The sequence below is a fragment of the Pleurodeles waltl genome, chromosome 10 (genome assembly GCF_031143425.1).
Source record: "Pleurodeles waltl isolate 20211129_DDA chromosome 10, aPleWal1.hap1.20221129, whole genome shotgun sequence".
NCBI classification, from domain to species: Eukaryota; Metazoa; Chordata; class Amphibia; order Caudata; family Salamandridae; genus Pleurodeles; species Pleurodeles waltl.
In genome coordinates, this window is record NC_090449.1 from 1,018,459,644 (window position 1) to 1,018,485,189 (window position 25,546).

Below are 25,546 nucleotides of genomic sequence, written 5' to 3' on the forward strand. Positions count from 1 at the left end.
GGAAATTCTTATAGACCTCATCAGCTTTGCCCCCAGCTCCCCTGTACAAAGTATAGTTAACTGTCAAGGACACATTTGTATTCCCTTTCATCTTCTTTGGTAAAGTGAGATGAACAGGACAATGGAAAAAGGAGGACTTCTGGGTCAGAAATGTAAAGGTTTGGAAATAGACATGTTTTTCCACTTGGCATAGTCCTGGATGCACTGAAAGAAGATTTCAGTGATGGAAGAGGCAAAATCTCTACTAAGCATATCTAATTGTTCTGGTGGATGGCAGGAAGAAATATAAAGGAAACCTGATTGATTCCAAAATGGGTCACCCCATGGCCAAATTGACTTTGTGAAAAATTGAAAAAAGAAGTTTGCTGCGATTGCAATATACCCTCAAAATCTTACAGCATCCCACAGTGGCACCCTATTTAATTAAAAAGTAACTCCAGAATGGAGAATACCTTGTTGGGAAGAACACCAAAATCACACTGCTTCTTCCTCTGACATGGTCTTCATGCTCAAGTGCCCATTTTTGGCAATCTCACATGAATGTGTCTAGTTAGATGTAGAACATATTTATATTGTAATTGATGTGCTCAAAAGATTTAGGGGGTCATTCTGACCCCGGCGGTCATGGACCGCCGGGGCCAGGGTTGGCGGGAGCACCGCCAACAAGCTGGCGGTGCCCCGCAGGGCATTCTGACCGCGGCGGTTCAGCCGCGGTCAGAAAGGGAAAACCGGCGGTCTCCCGCCGGTTTTCCGCTGCCCTGTAGAATCCTCCATGGCGGCGCAGCTCGCTGCGCCGCCATGGGGATTCTGACACCCCATACCGCCATCCTGTTCCTGGCGGCTCTGCCGCCAGGAACAGGATGGCGGTATGGGGTGTCGTGGGGCCCCTGGGGGCCCCTGCAGTGCCCATGCCAATGGCATGGGCACTGCAGGGGCCCCCGTAAGAGGGCCCGACTTTGTATTTCAGTGTCTGCTTTGCAGACACTGAAATACGCGACGGCACCGCACCCGTCGTACCTTCCCACTCCGCCGGCTCAATTCTGAGCCGGCGTCCTAGTGGGAAGGCTGTTGTGCACTGGGCTGGAGGGCGGCCTTTTGGCGGTCGCCCGCCAGCCCAGTGCAAAACCTAAAATACCCTCAGCGGTCTATTGACCGCGGAGCGGTATTTTGGAGGGGGGAACTCTGGCGGGCGGCCTCCGCCGCCCGCCAGGGTGAGAATCACCCCCTTAGTAATCTGAGCAGCCTAATCCCCACCTTCCAAATCTAGGAAACTCTCTCAGGGGGTCTCTGACCTTTTTTGTAGTAAAAGCTACTTATGTTGATGAAAATCAACCAGAGCTAAGAATATTTTTAGAATGTTAATACTGACCACATCAGACAAGATGACATGTTTGTTTTAAATATTAACTTTTCAGTTTTGTAGGCTGAGCTACACACAGGAGAGCTACTTATGAGTAGCTCACAAGCTATTCGTTGGAGACCTAAATCTTGGATCTAAGTAGTTTGTAACTCATATCTGCATATTTATGCATAGAGAAATTCAATTACAGCAGATAATAGATTAGGTTACAACCATCATCAAAATTGTGTTGGTCTGTGTAGCATGAGCAATTTCCCCTAGAATACAACTTGTCATTCCTGGCATAAGTCTTAAGAACTGCATAGCTACACAAGTGAACACGTATATTGACAGAAACAATCTGTTAGGAGACTACAAATGAAAATGTGTAAAACTGCAGTAACTGCAGATTTACATGCACATCTGGATATTTCTGGATTTTGTTATGACTATGAAAACCTAGTTATGTTTTGTGCCCCATGTGTGGTGTCCTGTTGTGTATCCCTACATTCAGGAGAGTGAGCAATAGTGGAAACAAATGTGTATGTATGCATCCATTTGTACACTGAAAACCTAGCTGAGAGGCAGTGAAGCACTGAACGGGTCAAAGGCAAAGAAGCAGCCAGGGTATAATTGGAGAGGTTGCTGGTTTCTAAGAGGAAAAGCGTCCACTACTGCATTTTGATGAAATGTTCTTTATAGGGCTGTTTTGTCAGCCATATTTTTAATTGGAAGAGGGTTGGGGCATTACTATTTTATAGTGGGATGTCCTCAAGATCCTGGGTTCATGGATGAAGTAGGCCTGTTTCCCTGTTTTTTGTCTTTTTTGCACTTTTCATTTCCAGGCTGATGGTGTCCTGGCAGTGGGTGTGCTAAGAGCCTCCAGACATTCATGGGTGGTCAGCCAGATAGGCAGGGGTGCCGGCTGTGAAGGCCAAGTACATGATGCAGCTGGATTTTAAGATGGTGAGGGGCAGCAAGTGGAGTATCATCTGGGTGTGGGTGAAGTGGTCATATTTCTTCAGCCCCTTGATGAGGCATGCTGCAGTATGTAGGATGCCCCTAAATGTGACCACTATGGCGTCTGTGAGGACATAGACCACAGATGCAAGAGGATGAATGTCAGTTTTGACTTTGCTCTATTGAACGAATGTTTTCATTTTCTTTACTACGGAGAGTTGATGCTCGGTAATTATTGGTTATATAGTGATTGATGATGTTGAAGAAAGCTAAGAGGCCCAGAAATATCAGAAGGTAAGGGGCACATTCATCTATGATCAGGAGGGCATCATCAATAATTACTAAAGCACCTGTCTCTATGCAGCAGCATGAGCTGAATCCTGATTAGTAGTCATGCAGGAGATCGAGTCAGACTCCGCCCTTCTAACTCTCCCATCCAAGGATGGACATTGTGCACTTGCTGATGCTCGATTTATAAATCCCATCTTCCATGCTAACTCCAAAAACATCAGGTGTATGTTGGCAGTGCTAGTCTTGGATACGTTTTATGTGACTGTAAACATGATGTGAACATTCTGTGGTTTGCTAAAACAGATCATCACTACCAAATTGGTGATTTGAGTCACAGACTTGTTTAGGGGGTTATTTTTGTTGAAACTGTTCTTCTTTTCCATGACAGACTTGGCAATGCACAGCATTTCTTATGTTGAGCATTCATTGCCAAGCTCATAGAGCCATCAAGCTTTCCCAGATGCAGTGGGATCTTGCAAGAGGACGTTTGTGGCGAGCTCTAGTGAGGTGCATTCAAAACTTAGGTGTTATTTTAGATGCACTCAATCTATACTGTATAAGATGGCCACTCCCTGAGCCAAGCATTTTATTTTTACCCGGTTTAGGATGCTTTCAGTCTTCAGTGATCTTCCTGATTCTAAGAGTTCATGCCAACATATCGAAGAGTAACTTTTGTTTACCAGACTAGATCATTCCACAGCACGTGATTCAGCAAATGATGCTGTATAACTGCAGTTTTGGTAAATCTTCCTAAATGGGACAATTTTCTGAATCATGGTAAGGATTTCATTTGAAACTCTGAAGCACGGTCACAGAACTTTTGGAAAGAAGTTAATGGATTCAAAGACCTTTGAGAAGGAGTTGAAGGAATGTAGTAGTGATAGAAAGGGGTTAAGATCCAAACCAAAAACTTGTTACAAATTTGAGTGACGTGCATAGAACTTTTGATCCTTAGACCCTAGGGTCCAAAAGAAACTAAGCACCATTGATCTCAAAAGGATTAGACACTCTTTCCCTACTACCTGGTATCCTTCAATGTAAAAAGATTTTACTACATGGTATTCAACATAAAAAGACAATGCAATCTTGTTGATTAAAAATATTTTTTCACAGGTAAGAGTCAACTAATGTTGTGAGTGTATGTCTTGAAAACATGAAAGGAGCAAACTCAAGAAAATTCATTCAACTTCCGCATAATCTCTTTCCAGGTCTCCCTCCCTGCAGTGCCCTTCCTAAATCCTTCCACTCCCCCTGCAGGTTATATTCTCAAGTTTGTGGCAAGAGTCCCATTTGCATTGAAGAGGGCTGCAAGGAGCACAGAGAGCATTGTCGGAGGCTGTCGGTGAAACATGCTGACCGGCATTTTGGGTAGACGTTGCTAGAGCTTTGCGTTGGTGGTCTCCGCAAGTGGTCGATGCTACGGTTCAAAGAGTCGGGCTGATGGAACTTCATACTGATTTGTGGTGGGGGGGTGAGGTCTTGGTGAGAATGGCCCGTTTATAGTTGCAAAGAGCTCAAAAGCTTGATTTTAGTGTCCTGTCTGACACAACAAGGGTCTAGGATCTGAGAGGCACCACTTGGCAGGTCAGAGACTCGCTGCGCATGGGTCCAGGGGCTGTAGGATGTTGAGTAGCCTGTTATTTCCCTGAGGCCCAGATCAGGAGGTCAGCAGACTAGCCTTGGAGTCACTCTGGGGTCCTAGGATCAAGATAAAGTTGCAGGGCCAGTTCTCCTTCCCAAGGCAAGAGGGAAGCAGGCATCGTGACAACACAGCAGGGCAGCAGTTTCTTCAGAGCAACAGTCCAGCAGAATGGCAGTCTTTTCAACAGCAGTTCTTCTTCGTAGCAAAGTATCCACAGGTTCAAAAGTGTATTGAAGTAGCAGTGTCTGAGGTCCAGTATTTATAACCAGTTGTGCCTTTGAAGTGGGGGAGAAGCTTCTAAAAATGTCCATTTAGAGTCCACAAGCATTCTGCCTTCCCTGTAATGGCTGCAGACTAACTAGAGGGGGTATGCAGCCCTTTGTGTAGAGGCAGGACAGAACCTATTCAGGTGTATGTGGGGTTTGCCCAGCTCCTCTCTCCCATTCTGATAGTAATGGCTCATCCAGGCATACCTAAGCTCTCTATTGTGTGTGGCAGTCGAGGAGGAATACACAAAGCCCAACTGTCAGCTATACCCAGTCACATGACCTGAGACTGGCTGAAGGCACTCAATGGCTAAGGCGGAAAAATGGAAACTTCCTAAAAGCTGTATTTTCAAAACTGTAATTTAAAATCTGACCATACTTTAGGATTTTAAATTAAGATTCCAGACACACCAAACATGAACTATGTACCTATTCCCATTTGGTAATTACACTTATAAAATCTAAGAAGGTAACTCCAATGTTTTGGGAGAGGTAGACCGGGCAGTAGTGAAAAACAAATTTAGGAGTTTTTCACTACCATTACATTTTAAATTTAGAAGTACATGTCCAGCTTTTTAAATTCACTGCACTCTGCCTTGGGACTGTCCAGGGCCTCACCGAGGATTTACTTATATGTATTAAAAAAAAAAAAGGTTTGGACCTGGCAAAAAGGTTTATTTTGCAAGGTCAAAATGGCAGTTTAAAACTTCATACACAGACCCTGCAATGGCAGGCCTGAGACATGTTTATAGGCATACTTAAGTGGGTGGCACAATCAGTGCTGCAGGACCTTTGGTAGCATTTAATTTACAGGCCCTGGGTACAGGTTATACCACTGTAATAGGGACTTATAAGTGAATAAAATATGCCAGTTGGGTATAAGCCAATCTTACCATGTTTTAAGGAGAGAGCACAGTTTAGCAATGTTAAAGTGCACAGAGTTGTAAGGCCAGCAAAAAACTAATTTAGTAAAACAATTGGAGGAGGAAGTCATAAAGTTTGGCAGTGACCCTGTAGAGAGGGTCAAGGCCAACTATAGGCATATTCAGGATACTGCTAACAAGGATCTGTGGGCCTTGTTAAACGGTTGCCATTAATGTGATTATGAAGTTGTGCATAGACTGCTTTTTCCTTGATGTTGGTTCGGAAGAGTAGACACGATCTGGTAGTTGGCAAGGTCATGAAGGCCTAGTGTGAATTTCTATAGGAGTGAGAGGAACTGGCCTGCTGTGAGAGCTTCCGGAAAGATGCCTCTAGTGAGGGAGATGTTAACAATAGTGGGTAAGGATGAGTATGCTTCTTCTGAGATGGCTTTGTTGAACTTTGTTGAAAGGTAAGACATAATTTTCATAGGAGGTAGCTTTGAGGGAGTTGAGAAGTTCAGAAACATCTGTGAAAGATAATAGTTTGATGGATGACCATTTTGGCATGCAAAATGGAGGTGTGGCTGACTGACGAGAACAAAGCTTGTTGCTATTGATAGCTGTTGGATCTTCTGCAACTTTTTATGATTGATGACATTACTCTTATCCATAGAGCGGGCTATAGAAGGTTCATGGAGGGGGTTTTTGTGGTGCTTCTTTGTTTAATAAGAATGTTCTGCTTCTGTTGGTAGCTTTATTGATCCTGTTGATAAAGTACTTGGCTTTGGTTGAGGTGATACGTTGTCTGAATGTTACATAGAGGGACTTCAGTAGTATAAGGTCATGAGAGTCTTTTTTCATTCCATTTTATTTTCTGTCTGTGGATAGAGCATATGTGGTTGGTGAGCTGTCTGGAGTACCATTGCGTTGATTGAATCAGCTTGGGCTCATGTATTTTGGTTGGCATTTGGGTGTTCACATGGATTTCCAGACATGCACTGAAGCCTTTTGGAAATCTGTAGCCATCAGGCATGGAGATGGCAGGGTGAAAGTTGAGTTCAGGCTTTAGGTTGTGTGTTGAGATCTGAAGGTTTGTGTTAGATTTTGGATTGACCTTAATGTCTTGGTTGATCGATTCATTGGGTGATAGGGATGGCAAGGTAACCAGTCCAATCTAGTGGTATGGAACAATTACACTGGATGGTTGGTGATGTTGGGAAGACTAGGTCCAGGATGTGGCACTTAAAGTGTCTTTTTTTGGGTGACATGCATTACCCCAGTGAGTGTGCTGCTGACTTGGAGGACTGTGAATGGAGGAAGTGATAAAGAAGACTGGGAATTTATCTGTGAAGTCCTTGTTCTGTCCAGGAGGTGGGAGGAGGTCAGCTGAGCTACAGAGACCAAGAAGTGGCATGTGAGGAGCACCCTGAAGTGGAGTGTTGCTTGCTTGCCAGAGGTACAGGACCACGAGGATTATTAGATGATGGAAGGGCCTCCTTCCTTCTAATCAGCACACTCCACATGCCTTTTCTATGATTAAATAGTCTATCTCCGTTTCAGTAGGGTTCCCGATGTCATGCCACCTCTAAAGTCCTCGATGTTTCCAAACTAAAATAATATCTAAACTCTCTGCTTCTATGTTTTATAGGCCTTAGAGTTCATTTTGTGAACTTTCTGAGGAAGGTGCTTTAATCTTGCACTATATAAAAATGGATGCATTAAAGGCAAACAAACTTTAGCACCATGAGGTTCACTATTATTAACTTTGTGAAGTATTTCTATAGACTTTGTCAATGCCAGTGAAGTTTAAAAAAAAAACAAAGGATGGCAAAGTTTGTTACAAGTAGGTGTTTTATGAGGAAAAACTACAAAACCTGCTATCTGAGTTTGGCTCCCCCCCCCCAAATAAATAAAAAAAAGTTTGTCCACAGGTGAAGATGTTTACTTCCAAAAACACCCGAGGCAAATAAAAATTTGGGAAATAAATTCGTAGGCTAATCATTTTTTAAAATCTGTTTGTAACTCACATCCGATGTATTTTTCCTAAACTTGTCCCATTGCTGGAAAAGTAGAAGTGGAAATGATTCCAGGAAGATATTTGAAACCAACCATACGACAAAACGATGTGATTTTTCATCGAGTTTTCGATGGAAGAAATTAACTAAACTTGTCCCATTGCTGGAAAAGTAGAAGTGGAAATGATTCCAGGAAGATATTTGAAACCAACCATACGACAAAACGATGTGATTTTTCATCGAGTTTTCGTTGGAAAAAATGAAGAAACTGACAGTGTTGTTGTGGGTTTTAACATTCCAACCCCAATGTCGTGCCACGTATTTCTCACTATGTCTTCATCAAGTTTTTCTGAGTACATTACATTAAAAAAATGCTTGGATGCTCAGTGTTTAACCCGAGTACAATAATCAGCACGGATAGCGTTGCTCTGAATTCACGTGTTGAAAGGACAACGAGATTTTCTTCCAAATTTCTGTGCCAACAGATTTGCTTCATAGGAAATAAATGTTCCCCTGTTCAGGCGAACTGCAGCTCTGGGGGATTATTATATTAACTCCCGAGGAAAAGAAATCAGTATGCCCCTACAATGGCACACACAACATAAATGGACATTAAGGGACTGATGGTCAAATAACTTTTGCGTTTAGATTTATGAATGTGTTGGATCCGCAGATTTCCTTCAGATTCGCTGCTGTACTCCAGACAACCCTTTGTGAATTCTCTTAAATTCATGCACAGCCATTCTGCAGGCTAATTGTTCACCCAGCACAACTAGGCATGTAAAAATGGACTGGCATTAGCGCAACTTCACTTCTTATTTTTTTATATTTTTTTCTCCACCTAGAAAAAGTTTAGAAATGTTCACTGCTCATTCAAACGCTGGAAACAAATTTACTTCTACTAAAAAGATAAGAAAATCCACGGAAAGTTTGCGGGTACCCAACAATTTGATAGTTTGTATAGTTTACCAAACTTTCTGAGCCAATCCTGCCATGAAATACTCACTACCGGTCCCACAGAGGAGATTTTCTACCACACAAGACGGCAGGAATATTGTGGGAGTAAATTATGTACAAGTGTAACATGACATTTTATGCAAAGCAAAAGTAGCTATGAACTCATGCGAAAGGCTATTTGCTGTTCTAAATTGAATCTGGCCCAAGGGGTTGAGTTGAGACGTGTTACATTCTTGAAAGCAGGAAGCAACTGCGAAGTGAATCATCTAAACCATGGTACACTTTGGCAGACACTCATGATCCCAATTCCCAAAGTGATGTGAGTGTTGTATGTATGTAGGAGTTTCTCATTAGTGCACACATAGAAGAAGAGCAATGGGCACTGAACTGCAAGCGAGAGATGAGGGATATGAATTATGATCCTTTACAGGAACAAAGTAATGGGTTTGTGGCTAGTGAGTGGTGGGGTGGTGCTCTTTGATAAGAGGGGACATGAATTGTTTTCTGAACTGCAATAGAGTAGACCAAGTTTGAATATTGATGGACAAGTTGCTCCATATTCTGATGTGCTGGGGTGACATTTTTGGATTTCTCCAAAGCTTTGATGGAGCTTGGTGTGATGTTGGGTGCCTTTCAGGTGACCAGAGTGATGCTGTGGAGGCTGCTGAGTATCGCATTGCCTCCATCTGGGTGAGTGAGGTCTGCATTGTTGCCCTGAAGGCGGCTTCTTTGGGTTACATTTCTGGAGCACAATTAATAGCTGGTATCTTGGATTCCTGATGACCTGTTCTTTGAAGCAGATCTGTGTTAAAGGTAAATCTAAGTAGTTTTGCATTGGCTGTCGGCTGGGGAGCAAAGGCGTCTAGGCCCACCTCAGATGGCCAGTCGTGAATTTGTGCTTGTTTGTCATTGTTGGTGATTAGAACATATTCTCTCCTTGTTGGACTGAGGTTCACATAGGTTTTCGGTATCCAGTGTGCACTTCCTTGCATTATAACATTTTCACAAATGGGTATACTAATGACCTTTCACAGTCCTTTCCCACCCTTACCAGTTGCATCTGTATGAGTTACGTTTAAGTTTGAAATTGCAGATAGGTGTGAAAATGACACTGATACATTTGCAAATGTAGGTTTTTAGCTAACTAGTATAGCATATTCCTGACCACCTTTCACACGTTTCCAAAGTTATGTTTGTCTTAGGAATGTAAACAGCTTTGTGAATACATTATACCAGCAATAACGGCAATAACCATTGTTTAAATATTGGACACTCTTCTTAAACTATTCGATAAAAAGATCTGTTGATGGATAGGTATCAACATTGGAGTTGGTTTTCCCACAGGATTTCCAAGTCACATCATAGAAAATGAGAAAGAAGCTTTAGTTTTCCACGACCTTCCTAGAAACCTCGAGGAGGAAGACACTGTTCCATTGACATCCACCCTCCCATAAACATTATTGTCTTGTTTATACTCTCTTCCATCCCCTCCTAAGCTCTTCTCATTTCCTAAGATTTGTGCACTAGCTGTGTTGGGACAGACTAGTCATGATGACCCATACAGATTTTAACGCTACTAAAAATACTTGTCCACCTACTTTGTCTTCATCTCACTTGACCTTCCCACTAATTATTATATAAAAAGATACCACACCTGGGGCCATATTAAATACTGTGCCTACGAGGCACAATGGTCGTGTGTGCCAGTTTGCTACCCCCTGGCACTTCTGTATTACAGAAGAAGCCGCAGATGCTCGTGTACTCTTTGTGCAATACGTACAGTGCTGGTGCTGTCTCAAGGGGTCATTCCCTCATTTCATGGGATTTGGCTCCATGTAAATGAGGGAACCACTTTGCCTCTGCGCGCATGGTATATTACGCATGCGGATGCAGGAAGAGCACTGAATGTGTGCCACAAAGAGGTGGCACACTGGTAGGGTGCCTCCCGAGGATGTCCCACGGAGGAGGGAAACAGAGTACCTTCAGCCCCCAGACATCCCTCTACAGGCTGGCCCAGTTACTCATTGCATCCGCCTGTAGGGTGATGCCCGCTTTCTACTTGAAAGTGCAGGCAGCTGCCACCTGCACAGTAAAAGATAGCCCGTCTGCTGCAAGCAACCCCTTCCTCTTTTACTAGTGCACTGCCCTCAGTGCAACACATTAATAGAAATGGAGTGTACTGACCCTGTTAGTACACCGATTTGAAGATGCACCAGGAGCCAAATGGGACAGTGCACCCTATTTTTAATACAGCCCATGGTGTCCTGCCATCTTCAGGGCTTCTATTCTTTTGGTCAAATATGTAAAAAAGCAAATAAAAAAGCAAATAATGGCACCTCCATGAAGAATATCTTTCACATTCCCAGGAATTGAAGCAATACTCAGATGTGCCACCAATTTGTGTGGTGGCATTTTTGTAGCATGAATTTATCTAGAGCTCCAGGGAGTGTAGGTTCCTTGTTCTCTCGCCTCCCCCTTCCTGGGACTCCAGCTCTTCCTAGAAAGAGAGGAGCAAGTGTTAAGGTTGGTAGAAGCCAGGGCACTGTTGCTGCTGAGCATGGCTTCCCATGGGTCTGCTAGACCTAGAGGAGGCATGGAGGCCAGCAGGATTTGATGCTGTAGCACCCAACCAACCAGAGCTTCCCTCAGCCCTGCGGAGAGATGGTGAAGGTGGGTGATAGCAGGGGAGGCGGAGAATCAGCACCGGCCATTCCGCCACTTCTCTCTGTTTTGTTGAGATCTGAGTGAGTTAGACAAAGGTGAGGAGTCAGTACCTCAATATGTATTTTTAGAGCTCTCAGCGGCATTCAATACCACTGACCATTATGTACTCCTCATTGAGAAACTGATTGTTTCTAGGCACTTTAATAGTTATTACTCATTTTAACAGTCTCAAGAAGCTGGGGTTGTGAGCCAGATGTGCAGTCATTTGTCCTTGATTCTTACAGGTATTTATTTAGAGAGATGCTTAGATCACTGATCTATTTTACACGCTTCTATTATTAGACTGTATGATTATTGACTAACATTGAATAGTATATACAATATCATTAAACATTAAGGCAAAAACTAGCAAAGTTATTTCCTTTTTTTAAAGACATTTTATTGGGTTTCCAACATAGTCATCACATTCATTCCCAGTGGGACATTGAAAATAGTATTCACAAGCAGGTCGTGCATAGCGATAAAGGATAAGCAACAACATATAGGAAACAGTGCAAGGTATGAGGCTGCTGTATCCACAAAAGGTGAAGTCCATCACACATTATACTTGAAGATAGTCGTCCCTGCTCATTCATGCAGCCAATCATTCATTGTACCCTAAAGCCCCAAATAAGAAACTTGTGGTGTGTGTCCCCATCTGGTCTGTGGATAATCGCCCATGTATGATTTTATGCAAGTACATCCCTCAACCATATTGTCTCACAAGGGATCTCATTTAAGGAAAGCCCGTGGTCCCATAGCTTAACTGAGGGGTTTCCTATTGGAAACTTGCACAATGATTAAATATATCAGGTGTCAAGATGCTGTAACTGGTCCACTCATGTCTCCCATGTCCTGGCCGCCTCTAATGTCCCCGACCCTCTTCTCAGAGTCTTATCGTACCTTCGCAAGATGCCCATCTAAAAAGTTCCTTCCCCCACATTTCTCTTCTTGGCCTGCAAGGATTTTTCCAGTTGATGGCCACTTCCCGTTTTGTCAGAATGAATACCAGGTCCAGGACTTTACTGGTAACTGTAGTTTTGGCTGTATGGGGAAACTTGTGCAGCAGACAAGAAATGGGGGTGCAGGAAATTGACCTTTCTGTGATCTCGGCCAACTTGCTAGTGATGGCTTCCTAAATGTCTGTTAGTTGGTGACGTCCCCAGGACATATGAATAGACTCTGCTCCCTCCTCAGCACTTTGGGGACACTTCGCGTTTGTGGTGGCAAAGTATCGATTTCCTCTGCCAGGGGTTAAGTTTGTCCTATGAAGGACAAAAAAATTAATGAGTCTAAACTTGCCATTTCTGGTGCCCTTAGCCATATTCTCCAGTATGCGCTCCCAGTCCTTCTCTGGGATCCATACCTAAATTCTCCTCCCATTGGGCTCCTAATCTCAGCAGGGACTGATCAATGTCATTCCACAAACTACGGTATAAGCAAGTCACTGCTTTGAAGGTTCCTGAAACAGTCACAAGATACTTGCGGCTGGCTGATTGCACTGATTCAACCAGACCCTGCTTCCAATGTTTCAGATGCCGTAGTGACTGCCCTATGAAGAAGAAAGTGCTCTTGAGGAAGGCCAAACCGTTGGCAAAACTCAACAGGAAGGAAAACCTCAAATTCCAATAGGGCCCCTGCCGGCATCGCCCCCACCTCGACTCACTCCTCCACTTTACACCAGATACCGCTCTGTGGCAACTCACAAAGAAACCGCAAATGCAGGTCCTGGGGGTAAGGGATAGGAGGTCACACCCTCTGCTGAGTCCTGGCCCAGCAATGCTGCAGAGTCTTGGTTTCACAATTGTTGGTGGTCCCGTGGAGCGGAATCTGCAGCACTAGGTGTGCCAGTTGTTTAATGTCTGGGGCCGAGGGGGACACCTCTCTTCTTACGGTAAGCCTGCTGGCTAGCCATTGCTTTAGCCACTGCAACTGCACTACCAGATAATAAGTCTCAAAGTCCAGAACTCCCAGGCCACCATTGCGTGTGGCTTGCTGAAGGGGGGACAGGGCTACCCTGCAGGAGGCCAAACCCCAGAGGAAGTTAGTAAGTAAGTAGTCTATGTCCCGAAAGTAATCTTGAGGTATCCACACCGGCAGCGTTTCAAAGAAACACAGTAGGCGGGGAGGGCAGTTATCTTTAGTAGTGAGCTAGGTCTTTAGTAGTGCAACCCTCCCTGCCACTGATTAGGGAAGTGTCCGCTAAAACTCAGTATCAGCCCCCTAAAGCTCAGATAGCTCTATCCACATTCCCCTCCAGGAGGTCCCCTGTTTTATGATAAATTTGGACCCCTTAGTAAAGTAAACAGCGAGGCTCCCAGTGTAAAGGCCCTAGACCTTCCAGAGACAGCTCGGTGGGCTGCAATGGAGAATACACAGGATTTATGCCAGTTAACTTGGCGGCAAGAGAGGTTGCCAAAATGGTCCAGTAAGTCCCGGGCCCCTTCCAGATCTGATTGGACCCCTTGTAAGAAAAGCAAAAGGTCATCTGCATACTGGGCTATATGGTGCACCCAATCACACTTCATGAGGCCTCTGTTAATTTTTCCAGTCTTGGCAATGCACTCTAGGGGCTCCATTGCCAGTGCAAACACAAGGTGTGAGAGAGGGAAACCCTGGAAGGTGCCCCTCTCAATTCCATAGCTGACTGAGATCATATGCTCTGTTCTGAGTCTGGATGAGTAATCTGTGTAAAGTAACCTCCTCCAGGAAATGAACTCCTGGGCCAGACCAAAGCATTCCATCACCCTACATAGGCAACGCCATTCCAGGCTATCAAAGGACTTCTCAATATCAATGGCGAATATCACAGCATTAGTGTCTCTGGTTGCAATGGCCTCTAAGATCGCAAGAAGCCTACGTATACTGTGAACTCTATAGCGACCTTGGATAAAACCCACCTGATCGCGATGGATAAGGGTGGCAATATGAGGAAGCAAGGGGGAGGCTAGGCTTGTACTCAAAATTTTGTAGTTAGTATTCATTATGAACAATGTGCGACTAGCCAATTTGCCCTGCTTCAATAGGGGCACCCTGAGGGCTCCTTGGGTAGACTGTGGGAGCCGTTCAGTATTCCAAGCCAGCTTGTACAGCTCAGTTGATATGTGGGCCAAGCTCTCACCATAGGTGGAGTAAAATTAAACTGAGGAATCCATCCTTTTCCGGTGGGTTGTTCTGGGCCAAGGATTTCAGAGCAACTTGCACTTCCAGTAGGGTAATATCTCAGCACAGGTCTTCAGCCACCTCGGGCAAGACTATTGGCAACCCTAGAAATTCCTCAATCTCAGTGGGAGCTGCCACTTTAGTACTGCTGTACAACCTAGTATAGTAATCCCTGAACTCTCGGTTAATGTCCTCCTATCTGTACGCTGTATCTCCTGCCACAGCATCTATGTCCACAATTACCAAATTCCGTTTCGCCGGGTATATCAGCCATGCAAGAAGACTCGCTGCCCAGTTACCCACAGCATGGGCCCGCACAGTGTATTCAGATAATCAAAACATATCAGCCTCTCAGCCACTCTCTCCTTAGCCTCCAGCAACTCGGGCTGTACATTAGGATGGCCATGGATACATTGCTCACACTCATGCAGGGTTGCTTCTGCGTGAAGGATCTCATTTATAGGAGTCATCTGGACTCCCACTGACTCCACAATGCAGCTTCCTCTAAGGACTGTTTTAAATGCCTCTCTTTCCACTTGCAAGGTAGAGGCTGTCCCCGCATTTTTTCTCAAATTAGTGCATAATGATCAACCCTATAGCATCATGGTAAGCTGGGTCTTTGAGTGACTCAGGGAGTAACTTCTATGTCGGCATACTAGGGCGTACTCTTTCCCATTCCAGCCCCAGCAACAGAGGGTTGTGGTCTGATATAATAGGGGAGGGGTACTCAGCAGAGACCACCCATTCATGGATCATAGGCGTGCACAGGAAGGTGACCAACCTCACGTACAGAACGTGGAGGGAGGAGAAGAAGGAATAATCCTGAATGCCCGGATTATGGCAGCACCATGTATGCAGTAACCCCCATTCCGTCTGGCAAGCAGCAAACACCCGGGCCACCTCTGGCGAATCCCACAAGAGAGAATGTGAACGATCACCTCACTTGTGGAGGAGTTATGTCCACTATACAATTGAAGTCGCCCACCAGAATGACCAAACCTGTTAAATGTGGAGCCAGGGCCTGGGATAGGTCCCCAAAGAAAGTTGCCTGCTCATCACTGGGACCATAGATATTGCCTAAAACAACATCTATCTAGCCATCTGGCCATCCAGACACCACCACATAGTGTCCCACTGGGTCTACTATCTGAAACATGCATTGGAAGGGGAATCCAGGGCAGATCCAAATATGTGCCCCCTCACAAATGCCAAATATGTGGTATAATAAGCCTGGCCCCTCCATCTACACTGCAAGGCTATACCTTCTTTAGTAATAATGTAGGTTTCTTGCATTAGTGCTATGTGCACTACCCTCCTATTCAAATATGAAAATACTTTTTGGTTCTTGTGCATTTTGTGAATTCCCCTAATATTCCAACTTGGGATTTTATACAGTGTTGTAGTTGTTATGTCAGGCTATGCAATGGTCTGGCAGACCCCTCAGAGTATTCAACATATGTCCAGAAATGAATAGCCCCTCCCCAATCAGCTGGGGACTATCTCGTGGAACACACACCAATCCCAAACATCCAATCAAACAGAAACAGCAACAACATGTCCCAAAACTCCCCGTTACCAGGACAAGTAGGACAAAGTCCCCCATCCAAACTGGTGTCCAAAGAAAGAGTCAACCGTCAGTCAAGAGCCCGACAAAATATTCAATCAAGGAGGGTTTTTGATCAATCAAGTCGCCCCACACCCGGATCCCCCCCATCCAAGACCACAAATAGAAGCTCATATGTCAACAATGCCTACATTGCATGCCCCCATTAACATTGGGGATAGGTGTGGTAGTGGTATCCCCCTGGCCTAAATGGATTAGTTACCTCTCCCAAGGGAATCACTCCACTTTTAACAATTAAACAACAGCTTTACACCTGTGCAATAACAGAGTCAAAACATATAATTTGCAATGTGTGGTGTTACATCAGGTAGATCTTCAGTGGAGAGCTCAGTAACACTCACTATCACTGCTCAAGGGTTCCGATGCTCAGAACTTTTTTATCCGTCCTGGGGAGGCTCTAGTCCCTTGCCACTCAATGTCGCTACTTACCCGAGTGCATGTAGTTGTTCCCACTGAGTTTCTGCTTTGGTCAGGGTCCCCACTTGTTCTCTTGCGCTGTGCTCCCCTATTTGGCCTCTGCACTCTCCATGGTGAGTCCTGGCTGCATCCTGATTGTGGATTCGCCTCGATCCAGTCCCACACCTCCTGTGGAGTATGAGAGAAGAGGGTCCCCTCAGGGTGGGCTGGGAACAGCATGGAAAACTGCACTCCCATCTGGCGCAGTTGGCGCTTAGCATTGACAAATGAGGCAAATTGCTTTTGGATTACCTTCATAAAGTCTGGAAAGTTCCTGATTTTATGGGTGCCCATCTGAAGTTCATCTCTTTTCCTGGCTTGGGCACGGCTGTGGTCCTGGTCTCTATAATGAAGAAGACGCTCCACTATAGGTCGCAGTGGATCTCCTGGTGGAGGCGATCAGGTCTAGCCTCTGTATGCCCTTTCTAGAGCAAAGAAGGGCGAGAGCCCTTCTGAGGCTACCTTCTCTCACAGCCAATGCTCCAGGAACTCCAGGAGATCCTGCTCTTCAAATTGTTCGGGTAGGCCAATAACCCAAATATTGTTCCTTCTGGATCTGTTCTCGCTGTCCTTGGCCCTAATTTCTAGTGTCCGGACTTTGCCTCCATGATTGTGAGTCTTTTCCTGCAGACTGCTAACATCTGGGTGAATATCCATTAGGAAAAGTTCCACCAATGTGACACTTTCCGCCAAGCGCCTGTGATCATCCTTTAGGATACTAAGATCAGCTCCCAACGTATCGATCTTAGTCTTGACGGTCTGCCTAGAGGACTTGATAGCCTGCAGTATGTCCTGTGGGGAGGGGCCGTTGTGGGATTCAACTTTCAGCAGTGGGGTCAGACCCATCGGGCTTAGGGCTGGCTCAATGTAGGTGCTCCTAGATTGCGCTTCCTAGAGGCTTTGCCTATTGTGCTCACTCCGTGAGTGTCAGTGGCAAGTGAGCTTTTCTTCAGGATCAGTGTTGCGTTAGGGAGAGTTGCCAGGAACCCACCCATGCTGTTCTGAGATCAGGGGTAGGGGTGTCCCAATGTTCACAAGTAGGACGTATGTGAGAATCTCCAGGAGCCCAAACCTCCAAAACGTATGGTGCAGGTCCAGGTCTATCCCCTGAGTATCACGGCTAGGCTGCGCAATTAGCAGGGATACCAGCCCACCACAGCCCTTCCGAAAGTATCCACACAGCAATGGGGTTCTCCAAGTTCTCCTCAAGTCTGCCCTTGGTTAACTTCCCCTCGGACCCCCAGATGGGAGCCAGATGAACCATGCTGAGGCCCACTCGGAGCAGCCCTCAGAGGTGCTGGGCAGGATAAGCATTGGGGCTCCACCCACCTGTGATACGGCACTCCCTGTGAGAAACAGGGGGCTGGTTTCAGTCACGGAGGTCACTCACTCCAACCCCCCTAAGTGATGAGATAGCAGGTGCTATAATTCAAGTGGGGGGGCAGCAGGAGCTTACTCGACAACAGGAGGTGTAGGCCTCTGTCTATCATCTCTCCCTAGGTGTGGGCAGTAGGACAGCGAGGGGAGGCCAGAGCAGCAGTGCATCAGGGGGGGCCCCCCTTTCCTCATGGTAGCGTTTAGTCAAACTGTCAGAAGCCCCACCTGCGAGGACAGATCCAGTTGTGTGCAAGTTTCAGGAGTGAAGATCGAGGGTCACGACGGACAGCCTTGGGACCCCACCAGACGCTCTCAACCCAATGTTCTGGGGGGCCCTTAAGTGCTGCAGCAAAGACACAGTGATGGTCGCAGGAGCACTACAGTAAGACAGGTCCCACTATCATGCTACTTTCATGAGGCGCACACTGTTGCACCCCAGCGGCCCAATCAGGGACCAGGTAGCAGGGCAGTCCTGTCTGTGTCTGCTCCTGCTCCACTAGCAGTCTGGTGCCACTTCCAATGATGCCCAGGGGTGTCTTTTAGGTCCCTCGAGTTGTCCCCCGCCAGACATTTGAGGTGATCTCAGGAAATGCAGTTCTCCTGGGCCTCCTGACGGCACTACCCCAGCCAGCCACCAACAATGCACTGCAACCTTCTCTATGCAGCTACAAGCCGCACTATTAATCGCAAAAAGAACAGAAGCTGAACGGAATGCTGAACAATGCAAACATCCATCCCCAGTCACAAAGATCCGGGTTTAATCCATTGTTTTTTGGCTCACCATGCCACCCCAGTTTGGACCCACCCATCTGCAAATCAGTATTGACCCTGTTCATCATGGGAACAGTCCAGCCCGAACTGCCAAGCAAGGTCCTCCCTTGAACAGAAACCAGCATCCTGGGATCGGTTTCAGGGTATCACCTTTCATCAGCCAGGCTAGCTTGATTCCAGTGGCAGAGTGAGCCCTGGACCCACGCCTGGGCATACTTGGCGCACTTAGGGCGACAAAAGCAAAAAGAACAGATGATGGACGGAAAGCTGAACAATACAAACATTCAACCCTGGTCACAAAAATCTGGGTTTTAATCCATTGGTTTTTTTGCTCACCGTGCCACCCCAGTTTGGACCCAGCCATATGGAAATCTGTCTTGACCCTGTTCATCATGGGAACAGTCCAGCCCGAACTGCCAAGCCAGGTCCTCCTAGACTGGAAACAAGCATCCTGGGACTGGTTTCAGGGTACCACCCTTCATCAGCCAGGCTAGCTTGATTCCAGTGACATAGTGAGCCCAGAGCCCACGTCTGGGCATACCCGGAACACTAAGGACAACAAAAGCAAAAAGAACAGATTAAGAAAAGATTAATTGCAGCTTCTCTCCCGGGGTGGGGCACACATCTTGTCACTCTGTGCAAGTCTCTCTGGTGGTACGATATAATAGTCCTATCTGCGCCAAGTCTGAGCACTCAGCGGTCGTGGCTAATATGGCAGAGGGAGCCGTTCGCCCACACTGTAGGCCCAAGGAAGCCTCTGACCGTCCATAAAGTTCCTTGGCGTTCACTTGCCATCCGTACAGGGCTCCTCCCACAGCTGCCTTTCATCAAGGGGAGCCCGCCTCCTGCGGTGCACAACTAGTGGGCACCACTCCACAGCACTGCTGTCCTTGATTGGTGAATGTTAGGGCTCCTCAGCCCCATGCCACCGTCTTGTGCTGAATGCTTAGGCTTGAATGCTCGTCTGACAAGGACTCCGCTCCGCAACCCTGGCTGGTGCTGTCAAGGCCCCCGTAACATCTCCACTGCTTCCAGAGTGCCAGGGGGGGCACAGGGATATGGCTGGGGGGCATGTTGAGGGGGGATCACTGTGCATGGGGGTCACCAGTCGGGGCAGTGGAGCTCACGTCTCACTGCATTGGTGTCTCAAACAAAGTTATTTCTGATGTTAAATACCATACAATAACCAGGAATATGATTCCAGCAATAGAGCCTCTAGATTCCAATAAACACAAGTACAATGTACCAAAAATGTTTGGCATGAATAATAGCAAAGAGAACTGATAGCTACACTTTTGGCATGAATAACAAAAACAGGTGTAAATCATGACTTGTCTACCGTACGCCTTTGTCACAATGTGGGGGTGTTTTCTTTATTTAACATAATTTTCATTTACATGGGCATACTTTATGCTTGTTATAGATCACTTGTGCATTAAATGGAATGTACAAAGTTCACTGACATACAGTGGTGTAACAAAGGCCCCTGCAGTGCGGGGGGTTCCCGAGCTCCAGAGGGCCCCCTCAGCACAGCACTTGGCCTGGATGAGTCTGGAGAGGGGCCCCCTCCATGTTCTTGCCAGGGGGCTGCTCCAGTTACACTATGCCACTGCTAACATAATCATCCTGATTTCCACACTTCACTACCCCTTCATACAGACATTATGGGCCTCATTATGAGTGTGGCGGGCTATATACCGCCAGGGAACCACCAGCTCTCCAGGATCCTGGCAGCCTGGTGGTGGCAGTGATTGTAGTCTGCAAGGGCAGTGCTGCATGCAGTGCTGCCCTGCGGATTACGACCTTGTTCTCCAAGTAGTGCTATTGGTCTTCGATTACGAGCTGGAGACAATGCTGTAGATCCTTTCCTCTAGACCGGCGGGCGGAAACTTCAGTTTCCTCCCGCCGACCTAGTGGGAAACTTGCAATAACTCTGGCGGGGAAGTCGTCATCAAGATGGCTCACACCCTGGTACGCCAAACTCATGATGGGGGCCTATGTGATTAATGTAAAATTGAAGCACATTTTCACATACTGCAGCCCAAAACTTTTAAGTATAAAATAGAGGTGGAAAATGTTTACGAATGCCGCATGGGCAGGGCACAAGTCCTAAAAAGGAAATGGGTGGGATAAGCAAGTTAGGTGGTATGCAAGTGACATCCTGGGTCATGACATCACAGCATGCGACATCTCACATGCAATCATAGGGAGTGTCATCATGATCCATGATCTCTCAGGACCTGACATCACAAGCAGAGACATTGATCGTAAGACCTCACATATATGTTTAGCAGGTCTATCATGAGTACATTTGAGCACATTACAATATTTAGCAAATTAGATTTTGTGCTGGGGTGTGCCAAATAAAAGTGATGCAAACCCAACGCATAATCTGGCCCTCAACTGAGATGATTATGTATTCTCTGGATTCTGATTTGGGTGCTCAAGATGATAGCAATATAAGTTAGTTTAGTCAAAATAAGCACACATTAGTAGTACTTCCAAGTTCACCATTGAGAATGCAACCCCTAAGAAGAATGATAGATGCAGCAAGAGATCCTCTGTTCAGACTCTCTCTACTATTTATTTGCTCTTCTCTCTACAGACTGGTCTATGATGCCTCTTGTGGCAGATTACATCGGAGCCACCTTCCTGCACAAAAACACTAATTGGAGGCATTTTCCTTTTTCTGTGTGTGCGGCAGAATGCAGTGCACATAGAAAGAGGAAAAAACAAGGAGAAATAAAGTTATTTCTCCTCGTTACACCACCCTTGGAAAGGCGTAGGCTTTTGAAGCATTCCAGGGTGTACAAATCCTTGCAAACCTAGGAATGTGTATTGCGCTGTGTTGCTTTACGCCATATCTACAAGGCGATGAAAAGCCATGCAAAGTGGATTTGCATGGCCTTGTAGATATGGGTCTACTGCATGCGCCGCTGGTGCGTCACAAAAGGTAACGCACCAGCGGCGCAAACCACTTGTAAATATGCCCCATAAGGTCCACGACTGTCTACATCTGTTTATGGCAGATCAGGTTCCACCCACACGTTCCACTGATCCAAGACTCTTGGCTTTGTTCACGAAGTGTTGGAATGATCTAAAGAATGAAGCAAAGCTTGGTCTTTAGTGGCTTCATGAACCTCCGCTTTAGCAGCTTGAGTGGGGGTAACCCTGAAAAGTTTCCTTAAAAGTTGTTCAATCATACATTTGTTTCTTCAGTCTGCATGGCTGCAGACAAAAAATAATCTCATGGAATAGCAGGGCTGAGAGGTCAGGGTCAAGTGTGGGATTGAGGCCAAGTTCATTAAAGCAGAAGGAGAAAGACATGATGCAAACAAGGACAACAGAGGCAGAGAGAGCAGCAGACAGTGGGAGAAAGGCAAGTAAGAAAAGATGCCAATTTAGCATTGTGGTAGAAACGAGACAGGGAAAAGAGGTAAATGAGGAAAGGGTGAAAGCAGGGAACGGTGCAAGGAAGGCAATAGACAAAGAAGGAAGGGAAAGGCAAAGTGGAAAGAAGGGTGGGCGAAAAGAAATAAAGAAGGGTAAATGCAAAGACATTGAAAGGATGGATAGATGAAAAGGTGAAAGGAAGGAGGAATTCATTATTGGATGGATAGGTAGACAGGTAGTAGGACTTACAGAAGAATTAAAGGATTAGTGGTTAGAAGAGTGAATAGATTCATGCGTGAAGAAAATTGTCATTGGATGGATGGATGGATGGGTGGATGGATGGATGGATGGAAGGATGGATGGATGGATGGATGGACGGACGGACAGACAGATGGATGAACAGGTGTAATCTCAATTGATGGTTAGAATAATGAAAGGATGGAAGGATGGAAATATACAAAGGGTGATTGATGGATGGAAGGGTGGCAGGATGAATGGACAGATGAGTGGATTTAAGGGTGATGAGATGTAGTCTAGAAAGGGCCGGGCTCACTTGCTTCACCTCATTAAGATGTTTGGTTAACGTGAGGGGTATGTTAACTTTCTGGCTACTTCTTGCTCATGCTCTGGGTCCTATAGCTAAAGTTTTCGAAGTAGTCGAGAAGGCTAAGGAAAGTTATAGTCCATTGATCCGTCAGAGTTATCTCATGGGATGCAGCGCATATGTTGTTCCATGGACAGTGCCAACTCAGACATTTCTTTGGGATGTTGCAAAGGTTTGCTGCTCAAAACATATCCGAGACTGGCAGAATTGGTCTCTTTGGAAGCGGTTCAATTGTTCAATCAACTGTTATTTGAAGTCAATGTCATCAAAGAAATACCATAGCACATAAATTCATTTACATCAGTTACGCAGAGTTTTTGGCCAGCAGTTTCTTGCCTGGATCGATGGAAAAGACGGTTCTTCTGATGGTCACTTTCGGTTCCATAACAGGGCCCAGTATGTATGCACGAGAGGACCTACGACTATCAAGCCCCTAGACCAGCGAGTCCCACAAAGGTAGGATCCTTCCACCAGTACAACAGAGGCTTCTTGAGAGACATCAGGAAGTGCCCCACTGTGAGGCGGCTGCCTCACCTCGCCTCAACCAAGCCGGTCCTGTAAAGCATGCAGATTGACACATTGTGAGCCAGTGTGCAAATTCCAAATTTGCAGCTGGCATCTGTTTTTACACGTATGCACAAATAAAGCGAGATGCTGGGTTTATGTTTGATGTAATATGCAAAAAAATATATATATTTAGAACCATTGGGTAATATAATACATTTCGAGGCTGTCTTGCACAATCACCATTCCTACACGTTGCCAGTTATCCTTCTTCCAATTCGTGTCCAAAACTCCGAATTAATTTACAAACATAATATTTAGTTCTGATTTTTTTTTAATAAGGCGATTAGCATTTAGTTTCAAAGTTTGCTATGTTAGTATTTTACTACCGGGCATTTACTAAGATAACCATTTTCCTCCAGGTTATTAAAGATTCCTTAGACTGTCTTGGATATCTAGGTGACAGCCTGAAGCATTCTGACTGTTGTAGTCTCGGTTTGCATCTACTGAACTAAATAGACGAACACACACGAAATTAATGGTTTGCAGACGAAGACTTTGGGACTCCTTCGCCTGTATTGAAATGTTTACATCACCTAACCTACTGAACTGAGGCGAAGATAGCTCAGTCGATTACTGTGCCTGCTGCAGAGATCCGTGTGCTACCTGATAGCACAGGATGCGATGCTGCTTGAGAGACAGAGCCATTGTTATTTCTGACGTTGAGGACACCGGTTGAGAGTAACAGATAATATTTTTACTACTACGCTCCACTTAAAATCAACGGAGTCATTTTCTATTTAAAAAGTTAACTCGTCTATGCAGGGTTAAAAAAAAAAAACATTGATTTCCCATGATCTCAAAAGCTTTCTCCGGACATCTGTGGAAGGTCAGCCCCGGTCCCTGGGCCACAGACCTTGAAGCTCTGAATCTCGTTCGGATAAAACATCTCTGGAGGCAACTTGAGAATGGATGGCTTTATCAGAGCTCTGGCTGCCAGCATGGCCCTTGCTGTGCTGAGCAGTAAATAAACTGTGGATCGCTGCCAGCTGCCTGACTGCTAATTCTGATAAATCAGGATGAGAGAACCCAAAGGGGAAATGGTCTCATTAACTGTAGATCAAAGCTGTTATGCTGGACTCTGCACCCCCAGCCCAACGTATTTCAACTAGTTATGCATGTATTGTTTGACACGGCAGAGTCCTGGTATGTTGTGATGCTCTGACTTCAGGAAGCATGGAAAGTATTTGAATAAATAACAATTGGGCACCAAATGTGAATGCAAAACGAATTGGCACCGTTGACATAAACTTACCCACATGACATGACAGGAGTGGTGAACGTGATATCACTGACCCTCAGAGAACCAGGTCCATCACTGTGTAGGAAACTGGATTATTAAACTATAGTGGACAGAGACCACACTTGGCTTTGTGTTCTGTTTGATGTCCCATTAGGCCCTCACAACCTGACCCCAGAGTTAGTCTGAATTCTGTCTCTCCCTTGGGGTGTGATTGAAGCAGGAAGGCTTTTCTCAGACACAAGTGAATCATCCATGGGGGAGTGGCAACACGTCAGGGAGTGAAACCCCAAAATAAAGGCTCAATGCAGGAATCAAAATAACCGTAAAAACTAATTTTAATGATTACTGATGAAGTTAGATTTGTGTGTAAGTTAGAAACAGCTATTTTCTCACATATCTTCTCATAGAGAAAAAGTTTCACAAGAGCAAGTATGAGAATTGTCCATTCATTGCTCATCCACTAGAGCCGCTGTAGTCACAAGTACCACTGTTCTGAGGTTCGTGTGCAGCCTTTACTCACAATGGGGGTTGTTCCACAGAGGCAGGCTGGCTTCACTGAAAGTACCAGGAACCCTGCAACTTTCGTTATTTGGCAAGAAACCCAAGTAGTAAACTCAAGACACAGTTAGAGACAACTATGTCCACAGTCCTCCATCAGGAATTCTTCAGTGCGGTCTGGGATGTTTTCTTTTCTTCATATGTGCCAGGTAGTACTCTGTTGGAAGTGGACCAAGAACGGTATGGTAAGCGACTGCCCAATCACCGGGAGAACGAGATCTCAGTATGTCCCTCCTCTCCCCTGCAGGACGAATCCCATCCCCTCAAGGGAAGTTTACATTCCGAAGAAGAGGAGCGGCAAGAGAATAACTTCCGGGTACTGACCCTGGCGTCAGGAAGAAAAGAGGGGCCGGACTTGGAGACAGCATCTTCGCAGTGGCAACCCAAGGCAGAACCAGGAGAGAACAGTGCTGAGCGACCGTGAAAAGAACAGATGCTCGGACATCATGAGGGTTCGACTTTAGTTGAAGAAAATGGTGGGAACCTCCCCTTCGCAGTGACTTAGAACAGGAGATGACTCAAAGAGACTGTTCACTGTGGAGCTGCATCTTCCCACCATGCTTCAGGAGGATCGTGGCTTCGTCAGGTTTATGGGTGTTGGGAAAGACACTTGTGGCTATCTGACCGCCCCAGTAGTTCTAACAAAGAGAAATCACGAGGTGGAGGGGGCTCCGTCTTGCATGTCGGGGAAGAGGCTGAGTATAGGCCTTACTACCCTATTAGGGACAACATATACGTTTTTTTATATTCTTCTTTTT

General features: G+C 45.7%; 1 protein-coding gene across 1 annotated transcript in view; it reads right to left on the reverse strand.

The window, feature by feature from the left end:
* The window catches only part of COL6A6 (collagen type VI alpha 6 chain), a 446,491-nt gene that overhangs the window by 399,313 nt on the left and 21,632 nt on the right, over positions 1–25,546 (reverse strand). The gene's annotated exons all lie outside the window — the stretch shown is intronic.